This window comes from Otolemur garnettii, unplaced genomic scaffold, assembly GCF_000181295.1.
Source record: "Otolemur garnettii isolate 467f Iridium unplaced genomic scaffold, OtoGar3 scaffold00001, whole genome shotgun sequence".
Taxonomy (NCBI): domain Eukaryota; kingdom Metazoa; phylum Chordata; class Mammalia; order Primates; family Galagidae; genus Otolemur; species Otolemur garnettii.
In genome coordinates, this window is record NW_003852396.1 from 54,890,796 (window position 1) to 54,905,582 (window position 14,787).

At 39.9% G+C, this 14,787-nt stretch overlaps 1 non-coding gene across 1 annotated transcript; it reads left to right on the forward strand.

Annotated features, from left to right (window-relative positions):
* Positions 1 to 2,332: 2,332 nt before the first annotated feature.
* LOC111724664 lies at positions 2,333 to 2,466 on the forward strand. The gene has a single exon (XR_002772927.1). It is a non-coding gene; the product is annotated as a U11 spliceosomal RNA (small nuclear RNA).
* Positions 2,467 to 14,787: the final 12,321 nt, after the last annotated feature.

A 14,787-nucleotide genomic window follows, 5' to 3' on the forward strand; every position in this document is an offset into this window, starting at 1 on the left:
AGTCATTGAGTGGCAGAAAGATTGTGGTCTGGGCCTACATAGCCTTTGCCTGGCTTTGTTAAGACTGCACTTTTCTGAGCTGGGCGTGGTGGCTCAGGATTTTGAGACCAAACTGCAAGAGGGAGATCCCTTCTCTACTAAAAATAGAAAAATTAGCCAGGCATTGTGGTAGGTGCCTATAGTTCCAGCTACTTGGGAGGCTGACTCAGGAGGATCTTTAAACCCAGGAGTCTGAGGTTGCTGTGAGCTAGGCTGACACCACGGCACTCTATCCTGGGCCACAGTGAGACTCTGTGTCAAAAATAAATAAATAAAATAAAACTACACTTTTCCTCTTTATTAATTTTATGTCTTAAGCTTCATGCTCTAGCTTAAATATTTCCGTCCACTGGATGATATTCTATCAGGAAGGAAAAAAAAAAAAGCAGCCTATGGCTTAAAGCCTTGAGTGAATGGGTTTAAATCATGTTTCAATATGCTTTTTAGAATACTTCCATGTTATTAATTTAACATCGACCTTCTTATTACAATTCCATTATTAAGGAAACAATTATAAAAATCATTAAGAGCATTTCCACAGATCATAGCTACTGACTCATCTTGCTAGTTCTCAATCAACTTGACCTGAACATCCCTCATTCAGAGTATCAAGTACAGTTTTATTTTTCTAATCATTAGTAAACATTTGCCCTTGGGCTGATTTTTATGTGTTTTCATTGTTGTTATGTGAAGAAAGCTCTGTACAGGAACAGCTGCACATATGGGACAATGCCCAGGAATGGTTTAAAGGCCTGTTTCCAAAGCATCTTCCCCACACTGATATTATGCAAATACATCTCAGCAAATGAGTGTTTCTGTTGAGTTGGATCATCGAGCATGTAGTCATCCTAGCTTCTTTTGGGGTAGGGTAAGACTCTTCTGGCATCAGAAACCTATATTTGGAATGTGAATATTTTGTCTTTCTGTTTGTTATTTTATCTTATGTTCTCCTTCTGAATTTAGTAAGCCTCCTTATGAAAGTATGAGCTGGCTTAGCTTAAGGGTTTTCAATTGTGCCAGGGCACATTATAACAGGGGAGCTGCTCATCCTAGATCTGAGGAAATGGTGGAGATGATACCAAAGTTTCAAAGGCCTAGAGCCCTGGCAAGGTTCTGTTACACCCCTCCTCTCCTCAATGCTCACAGCTTCCTCACCACAATCTGCCTAAGAGGGATCCAGAATGACCCACCACTCCCCTTATCAGTTATTCCAAACTACAAAGTCCTTTCTAATAACCAAGATCTACAGTGTTTCTGCTTATTCCCTACTCTGACCACATTGTCCATTTCCCACTTCCCCCTTCTTCTGTGTGCTGCTTTTCATCAGCAGCAAAAGCCCTTGCATTCTCACACTCTTCTCCCAGTGTCTTCTGTGCAATGTTGCTCTAACTGGAACCTGGACCTCCAAGTCCTGCTGTCTTGCAGCCTGATGGAGTGGTGCTTGTTTTCTGTTTCACTCTCCTTTGAGTTAAAGCAGGAAGCCTGTAATCATTCAAGCTTTCAGATAGAGTATGACTCCAGTGGGATCAGGAACATGTCATCTGTACTTGGAATGTGAATTTGGAATAAAATTCTATAGTTAAAGGTGGGGAAAATATTTCTTTGGTTTTCATTGCTCCTGCTAGACCAGTGGTTCTCAACCTGTGGGTTGCGACCCCTTTGGGGGTCGAATAACCCTTTCACAGGGGTGGCCTAAGACCATCCTGCAAATTAGATATTTACATTGTGATTCATAACAGCAGCGAAATTACGTTATGAAGTAGCACCAAAAATAATTTTATGATTGGGGGTCACCACAACATGAGGAACTGTATTAAAGATTCTCAGTGCAGGTTGAGAACCACTGTGCTAGACCCAGTTTTCTTCTCCTTTGAGGGATTTTAGTGTGGAACTTAGACATCATTGCCAGCTACCCTTACTTATTGCAATCAACTGCTGACTTGGGGGGTCACTCCCCCACATTCTTCGAAGATTTAAGCACCCAGCTCACCCTCACTCATTCTGATATGTCCATCATGATTCTTAGTGATTTTAATTTCTAGGTAGATGATCATTTTAATACTTTGGTCTCTGAGTTCCTTGACCTCTTCTCCTCTGATCTCATTCTCTCCCAAACTTAGCTACTCATTCCCATCAATGGACTACTCAGACCTTACCTTATGTTCAACGTTGTCCTTATCAATAACTGTCACGTCTCCATAATCTCAATCTCAAGCATTCCACTCTAGGACTACCACCTTGTATCTTTCTAGCTCACTGTCCCTAGCACCCTGACTTAAAAATTCTTTGACTAAGAAAGGGCTTCTGTCACGAGTGGCCCACATAGGGCAAGTCAGCTGCTCTTCATGTGAAATCGATATCAAGAGATTTTGGAAGCATAATTTTTTGGCACATGGGCAGCTGGTGATTGTTGGTCCTGGTGCCCATAATAAAAAAGGAAATCCTTTGACTCAACAATGCATCTTTTCTACCATATATTCACTGCCTTTCCCTCCTCCTAATCTATCCTAGATCTTACAGTATATCATAAAAGTCACTCAGTTCACACACCCTCAACTCCCTGACACCTCTCATCTTTTTTTCCTTCTTTGGCAAAACTCCAATCCTAGTTATTTATAACCCTCTTCCTGCTCTGCACCTCTTTTTGGTTGCGGAACATGTCTGGGGAACACATACTCAACTTTACCACATAGTCTTACCTTAAACTCGTGAGCCACTAAGCTTAAGTGAGCCCAGCAATTCTAACTCATTCTAAAGAGTTGTGAACTCTTGCTTCACAAATACAATAGCAAACCTTTTCCTCTTTATTCATTTTCAGCTGATAGCCTCAATTGCTTCTTCACTGAGAAAATAGAAACAATCCCAAGATACCTTCCACATGTGGCTTCCATCATGTCTACCAACCTGCTTGTAACCCTACCCATGTTCTGTCTTCCATTCTGCTACTGTGAGGAACTCTTCATGTGTCTACAAAGACACACCTCTCCTCTTGTGCACTAGGTCCCAGCACCTGACATCTAGAAATTATACCCCAATAGAAATTACTCTAGCAACTTTGGAAAGTCTCTCTCTTCTTCAAGACCAATTTATGCTCATCAGGATATAAACATGCTATACTTCTCATATTAACATACTCTACATTGATCCTAGGCTTTCCCCTTTTACAATAAAAGTTCTTCAAAGTGTTGTCCATACTTGTAGTATTTATTTATGCTCCCCTACCTCACTCTTGAATAACTCTAATTAGTTTTTTATTTACACTGTTTCACCAAAAGATCCCTTGCCAATGTCTCCAATGACTTCCACATTGTCAAAGCTAATGGTCAGCTCTCGATCCTTATCTTACTTGAAATAATTGATCACTCTGTCCTTGAAACATTTTCTTCATTTGGCTTGTGGGATATCAGCCTCTCTAGTCTTCTCCAACCTCATGGTTCCTGTTTATCTCACTGACTTCTTAATTTTGCAGGGCCCCTAGAATTCTATCCTTAGGCCTCTTCTGTTCTCTGTCTGCACTCACTCACCAAATGATCTCATTCAGTATCATAACTACCTGCTATCTATATCAGTGCTGTCCAGTGGAAATATAATGCAAGTCACAAATGTGAGTCATAGCTATAATTTTGAGTTTTCTAATAGCCATATTAAAAAAGTAAAAATGAACAGGTTAAATTAATTTTAATCACATATTTTATTTAACACATTTAAAAAATCTTAATATTTCAACATGTAGTCAATATAAAATGATTAATGAGATGTTCCCCCCCCCTTTTTTTTTTTACTAAGCTTTTGAACTCTAGAGTCCATTTTACCTTTATAATATATCTCATTCTGAACTGGCCACATTTTAAGTGCTCAGTAGCTACATGTGGCTAGTGATCATTATATTGGACAGCACAGAACTATATGCTGGACATTGACTATTACTGAGTGAAATAGAAGCCACTGAAAAGTTTTGATGAGAAAAATAATGTGACTCAGGGCAGCACCCATAGCTCAGTGGGTAGGGCACTGGCCACATACACCAAGACTAGTGGGTTCAAACCAGGCCTCGGACAGCTAAAACAACAACAATTGTAACAAAAAAAAAATAGCTGGGTGTTGTGGTGGGTGCCTGTGGTCCCAGCTACTTGGGAGGCTGAGGCAAGAGATTCACTTGAGCCCAAGAGTTTGAGGTTGCTGTGAGCTGTGATACCATAGCACTCTACCCAGAGCCACAGCTTGGCTGGAGTAGAGTAGTACAATCCCAGCTCTCTGCAACCTCCAACTTCTAGGCTTAAATGATCTACCTGACTCAGCCTCCTCAGTAGTGAGACTACAGGTTGTCCCCACCATGCCTGGCTAATTTTTAAAATTTTTGTAGGGATAGGGTCTTTCTGTGCTGCTCTGACTGATCTTTCACTCCTGGTTTCATGTAATCCTCCAGCCGCAGCCTCCCAAAGTGCTGTGATTACAGGTGGGAACCACTGCATCTGGCCCTCAATTTACTTTTAAAAGGCCACTGTGGCTGCTGTGTTGAAAATAAACCATGTGGGAGCAAAGAGAAAGCACAGATACCAGCAAGGAGTTTAATATAGGTAAAAGATGAAGGAGGTGGTGGGGAAGCTGTAGAGAAGAGGTTGTATTTTGAAGGTAGAATGAGTGGGATGTCCAGATGGGTTTTACACAAAGAAAGGAGTCCAAGGTGACTCCTGAATTTTTTTTTTTTTTTAAATCTGAGCCACTGGAAGAATTGAAAGAACAGAGTTGGCTTTGAAGTGAGATGGGGAATACTGAAGACTTAAGTGGAGCAGTTTCGAAGAAGGCAAATCAATAGCTTTATTTTAGATCTGTTAAGTTTGAGTTTTCTCTGAAACCAACAAAAAAAATGATGATAACTTCAGATAGCATTCTGTGTCATGAAAATGAAAATAGCCATTGAATCACAACTTGGTAAGAGAAATAAGGAAGGAAGGGAGGAGGGGAGAGAGAGAAAGGAAAAAAAGAAAGAGAAAGAAAGAAGAGAAGGAAGGAAGGAGGGAAGGAAGGAAGGGAGGGAGGGAGGGAGGGAAGGAAGGAAGGAAGGAAGGAAGGAAGGAAGGAAGGAAGGAAGGAAGGAAAGAGAAAAGAAAAGAAAAGAAAAGAAAAGAAAAAAGAAAAGTCAAGTCTTAGAATGACTAAGGACATGTTCTTGGATAGGCTTGTCAGGGAAAGCATCTCTAAAAATGGGGGCATATGAACTGAGCCCTGAATGATGAAATGGGCCTAATCAAGCACAAATCTGGAAGAAGAGCATTTCAGTCAGAGGGTACTACAAAGACAAAGGCCCTGAGGCAGGAGTGTCTGAGGAACAACAACAACAAAAAATCAGCCAGTGTCTGAAGTGAGTCAGATGGGAAGGTAGACGGGCCAGTCACACATAGAGCCTTGTTTGTTACAGTGAAGGAGTTTGGATTCTATTTTATACACAAAGAGAAGCCTTTGGGAGGTTTTAAGCTAAAAGTAGCATCATCTGATTTATGTTTTACAAAGAAAACTCTGGCTCCTCAATGGCAAATGGATTTATATTAATTGGTATCGTTATTATTACAGAGGACAAAAGTAGAAGCCAGGCAGGTAATTAGAAGTTTTTATATTAACTGGAAAAAATATTATGGTTTGTCCCATCACACAGCTCTTCCTCTCTTGCCTCTGAATCTTTTCTTGATTTCTAGGAATTTTTGAAGGTAAAAAATGTGTGTTCCTAATCTCTACATCTTCCAGTGAGCCCAGCAGGAGGCTCAGTACCTGCTGTTGAGTGAATTATAAGGGTCTTCTCATCAAGGCCGAGAAGCATGTTTTTCATACGTGTGTATTTCTTGTACATGGTATATTCTGTGTCTCATAGTTAAGACTTGATAATTGTTTGGTAGAGTGGGGTAAAGCCTTGCTTCAGATAACTGGTTTACTGGGAGGGATCTTTGGCAGCAAGAGCTTGGTTTGGGCTTTGCAGGAGAGCAGAGTAGGAGGGCAGGGAAGGTGGAGCATGTTGAAAGAAGACAGGTGGATAGAGACACCTAGCTTTGAGTAGGCGAAGGACAGATTTGGCCTACTTTTTAATTTGGCCTAAGGCTGGCCTGGTACCATGATTGGTGATGTGATCCCTCTGTGTGGGAATGGCTGAAATGGTTTGATCACCATGGAACCATAATCCTCATCCAAAGCCTTCATTAAGGAGATCCTTCTGTTCAGCCTCTTTCAAAGCCATGCCTACAGGAATTTGCTGTTTGGCATCAAAATTCTCTATGCCGATACTGATGCTGCAAGTCCCAGCAAACACAGGATGGCGGGCTGAATTCAAGCTTTCTGGAACTCCTCCTCTTCTGGCTGGGACAGACGTCCTCGGGGCTAATCCCAGGCTGGCAGAGAGTTAAGTGCTGGGTTGGGTCTGTGCTCTGCCACATGCACTGGGCTTGCGTTTGATTCTGTCCAAAAGAGGTCTGTGGACCAGAGGGATGACTTTTGGCACCAAGAAAACAACCCAGGTGTCTGGCTGGCTGGTTTTCAGTCCCCAGAGCCTTACTTTTTTCCCTTCAAGTCTCTGCAACCATTTGAAATTTGTCACTCATCGCCTAGAAGTCTCAATGCCTTTAGATTAGGGAGCTACACCCATAGCTGACGACCCACCAGGCTGCTGCACTTGGTGTCTGAACAGAGCCAACAGGGCTGGTTACAAATTCATCGTTAATTACTGTGTGTAATTACCCTGTTTCCCAAGGTTGGAGGGAAACACCCTACTTTGTTGTTATATTACATCTGAATTGTATATCCTTTTTTTTCTTTCAAAGCACATAATTTTTACTTTTTAATTAGGATATGGGGATTTGGGGTGGCACCCATTTTGTTCTTTAATCATGCTTTTTCTGGGAGGGGAGAAGAGGAAAAGATTTTCCTCTTTCTATCAACAACAATTGCTCTTATTTCTGCATTAAGAGGGTGGAAACTTGGTTCCTCCCTCATCTCCTTTAGGCAAAGAGTCCGTGGCTCAGATTCATAAAGGTTGTTGATTTTGACTTTGGGCTGCCCTGCTCGGTTTTTCTCCCTCCTTTCATGCTACCTAACATAATACACTAGTCTTTCTAGCCAACACTCCCTAAGGGTGGGGTATGAAAGACAGCCCATTTAAGTTTTTTTTTTTTCCCAGGCTTTGCATAATCTGCTTTTATATTCACCCAAATAAGCCAGGTTGGTGGCATATTCTCCTTTGTTTCTACATTAGAGATGAACTTAAGGTTTAAACGGCACCAGTATGAATCACATTGGTTGTATGTGCAGTTAACAGCTAAATGCAAAACATGCCAGGCTCGGGCCCAGGAACCCCAGTAAGACAGGACACAGGGCAGAGAGTCATGTCTACCATATATTATCCACTCCTTGTCACTCATCATGCTAAAACGTCACACTTATTTTACTCTGCGCCATCCCCGTGGAGGACTGTTGCCATTCTAATATTCTTGTCCACCATCTCCCTCCTTTTGAGAAGGAATTGACAATTCCCCTTTCCCATCCTGCTTCCATTCCCACTTCCCAGCTTTACTATCTGCCATATGATCTTGCAGAGCCTCAGTTTCCTCATGAGTAAGACAGAGATAATAAGAAACATCTGCTTTGCCAATGCCTCACCAGTTATTGGGAACAAACAAGGTCATGGCTAGGAAAGTGGTTTATTTCTACAAGTGTAGGTTATCGTCATCATCATTTATTTGCTGCTCTTCCTTAGCTAGCAATGAGGTGTAGCTTGCCTTGTTGTGTTTCCAGTGAGGAGGGGGTCTTGTCGCTCCCAGGAAGTTGAAGACCATGCCAAAGCCCTAAGGGAGTGTTTGGAAATATATCATTATAAGATGAATTTCTTGTTGGATGGTTCATTCAATTTTTATGTTCTTTACATTCTTTTTATTTGGGTACAGATTGAATCCGGCTGCCAGTACTGTGAAATAAAAGGTAATACTCCTAAGTGCTTTGGTGACCAGGTGTTTATATCCTAATGGCCCCACCCAAAATTTGATTTCCCCTTGATTTTCAATAAAATGAAGACAACAGAAAGTTATTCATTCTAATAAAAAAGCAACAGGAATTCTAAGCATCGCTTTACAAATAGCTGCTTTGGTGTTGGAAAAATGAGTCTAGGGAAGAGCTCTGAGATTATTAGTATGTATCTATATATTTTTTTGAGACAAGGTCTCACTTTGTCACCCCTGGTAGAATGCGCGGCATCATAGCTCACAGCAACCTCAAACTCTTGGGCTCAAACAATTCTCTTGCCTTAGCCTCCCAAGTAGCTGAGACTACAGGTGCTTGCCCCAATGTCTGGCTATTTTTAGAGATGGGGGTCTCACTCTAGCTCAGGCTGATCTTAAACTCAGTGAGCTCAGATGATTCACCAGTTTCGGCCTCCCAAGTGCTTGGAATACAAGTGTGAGCCACCTCTCCCGGACTCTATTCTTTGTTTTTATTATTTTATCCCTACAAGGAAGATGGATAAACACAGGCATACGGATAAACATAAACTCTCCAAAGCCACATAATTGCTGTCTGAGTAGTGGAGGCTTCTCACCTCCTTTTTTATTTACACACTTAAAATAGTTTCTATAAATTTTATAAAAAGATAAGTCTATGTTTATAATGTTCACACTGTTTTTTAAATTTATTTTATTTTCAGTTAGTGTTCACCCTTGGTTTCTGAGGATTTGAAGCTGCCTGCTAAAAGCTGCTGCCCTTGTGCTAAAGAATATTTTAGTCACTTCTTTTGAATTAGAATCTGCTAGGTGAAGCTGATCTTTAAGTAGGAAAAGGCAAAAAGAAGACATTCATTGAGTGATTACCTCTTGCTGGGTCTCCCGCTAGGCTCCTCATAGCAACTGTTAATGGCTCGATGTTTAAAGCTCAAAGTTAACATTTATTTTATATTTTCTTTTTTTATTCTCATTTTATTGACAAGTAAACTGAAGCTACTAAGTTGCATGCATCATTGAGCCTTAAACATACCCCTGCTTTATCCCTATGAAATATCTAGTTCAGTATGTGTTCTGGTCTATTGTATTAACATTTTAAAAACATTTCGTCTTTCCAAAATGATAGTGACTTCACCTTACCTTGATGGATTCTAGTAGCTTTGATTAAAAAAAAAAAATCAGTTCGGCGCCTGTGGCTCAAGTAGCTAAGGCGCCAGCCACATACACCTAAGGTGGCGGGTTTGAATCCAGCCCGGGCCTGCCAAACAACAATAACGGCTGCAACCAAAAAATAGCCAGGCGTTGTGGTGGGCGCCTGTGGTCCCAGCTACTTGGGAGGCTGAGGCAGGAGACTCGCTTGAGCCCAGGAGTTGGAGGTTGCTGTGAGCTGTGATGCCACAGCACTCTACCCAGGGGGACAGCTTGAGGCTCTGTCTCAAAAAAAACCCAAAAAACTCTTCTATCTACAAAGTAGTAAAGATTTAGTTATATTTGAAAAGTTAAATATGCAAACATGCTAAACATAGAGTTAATAATTTTTACTCAAATATAAAAATAAAATAACAGTGCCACTGCATGCTTAATTTTATGCTGATTTTACAATTTTCTTATTATGACTTGCATTAAATCTCAAAGTGCATTAAGTGGTTTTAAAGACAATGCATACACATAGTACCCATACTTTCCCTTTGTAAGAAAGGATTCTCTGGATACAAAGATTTCCTGGTTACTGGGGAACTACCAGCATGTACACCAAGGATAGTGCATTGAATAAACACAGAGACCAGCTTCTGATCTCTAGCTATCATCAATGAACCACCATCATGAATGCCTCTTTGCTGGTTGTTTCACCTGTGGTCCAGGAAAGCCTCAGACAGGGTTTGAAGGCTCCTTAGGTCAAATCTGAGCCAATTAAAAATAAAATGCCACTCTGAGCACAGTGGGATCACCCCCTAATGGAAACTTGCAAATACTATCAGTGCCAATAAACTAACGGGCAGAAAAGCAAAAGGACTCTTTTCAATTGTCCTTTCAAGGGGGAAGAAAACTAATTATTTTTGGACACATTCTTCACACATTATATGATTTATACCCCATAACACCCTACAAGGCAGGTGGAAGTCTCCCCATTTTTTCCCATAAGAATTGGCTTAGTATCCTAAACAACAATGACAACTGCAACCAAAAAATAGCCCGGCGTTGTGGTGGGTGCCTGTAGTCCCAATTACTTGGGAGGTTGAGACAGGAGAATTGCTTAAGCCCAAGAGTTTGAGGTTGCTGTGAGCTATGACACCATAGCACTCTACTGAGGGTGACATAGTGAGACTCTGTCTCAAAAAAAAAAAAAAAAGGCTCAGTATCTTGTTGAAAGTCCTGTGGGGGCCTAGATTCAAACATACATTGCCAAGGCTTTTTCCATGACATTTAGTAGTTCCTCCTGGGAGGAACAAATCCTAGGATTTTCTTCAGTGAAGAATTATCAAATGCCAAAGGACAAGTACCTTTTAAAAAATATGACAGCAAAGGCATTTCTAGTCAATTGTTGGATTTCGTTGAAGTTCTGGGTTAATATCAGGTAGGCTTTTTCCTAATTTATTTTATTTCCTTCTATCTGCCACAAGCTGGAGCTACTGTATAAAAGCCAGTCACTTTGAGTTCAAAGTCTAACTCTCGAATATGAAGCCGTAACGCCTTTGGCACTAAACAGTTTGAGAACAAACTTTAGAATTAAAAGGTTGAAAAATACTGTATTTATAGTAAGTACTGTAAGCATAACTTGAGGGCTAAGTAATTGGAGTCGTCCACTTACTGGCTGTGAGATTCTGGGCAAGTTCTTTTGATTCTGACTCCCGGTTTAGTTCATTGTAAAACAATACTGATATTGTAGGAATTATTGTAGTGAGAATTCAACGTTAAGGGCTTAGTACAGAGCCTACCATGTAGTATGTACCCCATATGCGGTTATTAATACCATTGATTGTTATTATTATTTATTGCATCAGTATCACAGCCTAAGGAATGATCAATTCATTGTGGTTACAATTCATGTTATTACTCATCAGTGTGTACTGAGCTGCTGTGTACAGTACAGTGTGTACTGTACTGATATGCTACTTTTTGGAAACAGAGTCTCATTTTGTCACCCTCAGTAGAGTGCTGTGGCATCATACCTCACGGCAATCTCAAACTCTTGGGCTCATAGTTCACAGTAATCTCAAAATCTTGGGCTCAGGATCTTCTTGTCTCAGCCTCCCAAGTTGGTGGGACTACAGGTGCCCACCACAATGCCTGGCTATTTTTAGAGACGGTGTCAGTGTCTTGCTTTGGCTCAGGCTGGTCTCGAACTCCTGAGCTCAAGCAATCCACCTGCCCCAGCCTCCCAGAGTGCTAGGATTACAGGCATGAGCCACCCTGCCTGGCCTTGGGATGTGCTACTTAACCTCCTATTACTCAGTGGATTATTCTTGAGTTGGTGTTTCGGATGGTGTATAAGGAATTATTATACTGTTGAGCATGAAAGTGACCAGAATATTCCCTGTTTTAGGGATAGAGATTACATTTGAACAGTGAGCTTATTTACTATGTCAATCACTCAGTAAGTCTGGAGCCATAGTGAGTGGCAGAAGCCAGAGAAGAACAACATGAAGCTTCTCTTGGATAAAATGTAGTACAGGCAATAGCTTCAGTGTGGGGGGCAATAAGATGGCACCTGCATGGAGGCATTTTGGTTACAGATCAAAGGAAAGGAAGCTGCTAAAGGTGTTTTTGAAGTTGGTTAGAGCCTTTTGAGCAAGAGCAGTATTTCCCAGTATGTGTTCTGTAGAACTCTTGTCTCACATGGGTTAAGTTTCTGCAGTTAAGTAAGAATGGGAAACACACCATATTATATCGCTTTCTCACTTAGGGAGTTATGATGCATATGAGTATATTTAAGGCTTTTAAAAATACTGTATGAATCAACCCTTCTTCTATTTATGCCTAATCATAAGTGATTCTTCCATTTTTCTCACAAAATTAAAAAAACCAATTTGGTAAGTAGATGTGAACTTTGTAGATAAGTTAAATAGTCAGTGTCTACTTAAAATATTTAATCTATAAAATTTAACTTTTTTAAATTAAATCATAGCAGAGTACATTAATACTATCATGGGGTACAGTGTACTGTTTCTATATACAATTTGAAATACTTTCATCCAACTGGTTGACATAACCTTCATGTCTTTTTCTTAGTTATTGTGTTAAAACATTTATTATTTTACATTTAGAGAGATTCACATGTACCCTGATAGGATGAACCATAGGCGTGATCTCTCCAATCACTCTCCCTCCTTCCCTCCTCCCTCTCCCCTCTCCTCATATTCCTGGGCTAAAATTGGGTTATAGCTTTCCTATGAAAGCTATAAATTAGTTTCATAGTAGGGCTGAGTACATTGGATACTTTTTCTTCCAGTCTTGAGATAATGAACATAGGTATTTACAATTATATATTATAAAAAATTATATCTATAAAAATTTTTATGTCAAAAATATTGCTTTTTTGAAGTTAAATTTCATTTTATTTTTTTAAATATAGATGGGAGTCTCATTATGTTGCTGGAATGAAGTGCAATGGCTATTCACAAGTGTGATCACAGCTCACTGGATGCTTGAATTCTGGAGCTCAAGTGATCTTCCCCCTCTCAGCTGCCTGAGTAGCTGTGATTACAGGTACAGGCCACTATATCCAGCTTGAACTCAAATTCTGTATGTCCTTTCCACTCACATTTTATGAGAGAGACATTAGTGTTTTCCTCACTATTAGGATCACCTTTTGAGTCATCTAAAAGTTTTCTGGAGCACTTATTTGCTCACTTGCTTGAGCTACAGCCCTTTTTAAGTGTGTCTGATCTATGATAGTATGTTTTATTCCCAGTCTCAAGTAGTCATTTGTATAACACCAGAATTAAAAAATACTCATCCTGTCAGTGCATTTTGGTGTCCATGATATTAAATAATCTTATTCAAAAGATCACAAACGGTATTTCATGACTATCATATTCAATTGTTTCTTTTTTTTATTTCTTATAGCATAACTATGTACATTAATGCAATCATAGGGTACAGTGTGCTGTTTTCATATACACTTTGAAATACTCTCATCAAACTGGTTAACATAACCTTTATGTCATTTCCTTAGTTATTGAGTTAAGACATTCATACTCTGCTTTTAGAAAGATTCACTTGTACCCTTGTAAGATAAACCATAGAGGTGACCCCACCAATCACCCTCCCTCCCCCCATCTACCCCCCTTGCCTCCCCTCTCCCATCCCCTTCCCATATTCTAAGGCTATAATTAGGTTATGACATTCTTATAAAAGCTATGAATTAGTTTCAAAATAGGGCTGTGTATATTGGATACTTTTTCCTCCATTCTTGAGATACTTTGCTAAGAATAACATTTTCCAATTCCATCCTCCTTCATGTTTATGAAGGAGGTAAAGTCTCCATCTTTCTTTAGGGCTGAATAGTATTCCGTGGTGTACATATACCACAGTTTATTGATCCATTCGTGGGTCAATGGGCATTTAGGCTTCTTCCATGACCTAGCAATTATGAATTGGGCTGCAATAAACATTCTGATACAAATATCTTTGTTGTAATTCGATTTTTTGTCTTCTGGATATATACCTAATAAAAAACCTACAAGATCAAATGGCCGGTTTATTTTTAGTTCTCTCAGTGTTCTCCAGATGTCTTTCCAAAAGGAACGAATTAATTTGTATTCCCACCATCAGTGTAGAAGCGTTCCATTTTCTCCACATCCATGCCAACATCCCTGGTTTTGGGATTTTGTGATATGGGCTAATCTTACTGGGGTTTGGTGGTACCTCAAAGTAGTTTTGATTTGCATTTCTATGATGATTAACGATGGAGAATATTTTCTCATATATCTGTAGGCCATGCGCCTCTCTTCTTTAGAGAAATTTCTATTCAAGTCCCTTGCCCACCCTGAGGTGGGATCCTTGTTTTTTTCTTGCTAATATGTTTGAATTCTCTGTGCATTCTGGTTATTAAACCTTTGTCGGAGACATAACCAGCAAATATCTTCTCCCATTCTGAGGGCTGTCTACCCGCTTTATTTACTGTGTTCTTGGCTGTGCAGAAACTTTTAAGTTTGATCAGGTCCCAAAAGTATATTTTTGACATTGCTTCAATTGTCCGAGGGGTCCTCCTCATAAAATTTTTGCCCAAGCCAATTTCTTCAAGGGTTTTCCCTACACTTTCTTCTAGTATTTTCATAGTTCTATGTCTTAAGTTTAAATCTTTAATCCAGTGAGAGTCTATCTTAGTTAATGGTGAAAGGTGTGGGTCCAGTTTCAGTCTTCTACAGGACGCTATCCAGTTAGCCCAGCACCATTTGTTAAATAGGGAATCTTTTCCCCATTCAATGTTTTTAATTGGCTTGTCAAAGATCAGATAATGGTAGGTGGCTGGATTCATCTCTTGGATCTCTATTCTGTTCCATACATCTACCACTCTGTTTTTGTGCCCGTACCATGTTGTTTTGATCACTATCAATTTATAGAATAATCTGAGGTCTGGTAATGTAATTCCTCCTACTTTGTTTTTGTTCCTGAGTAATGTCTTTGCTATTCGAGGTATTTTCTAATTCCATATAAAATGAAGTATTATTTTTTCTAGATCTTTAAAGTATGACAGTGGAGCTTTAACGGGGATTGCATTAAAATTGTATATTGCTTTGGGTAGTATGGACATTTTAACAATGTTGATTCTTCC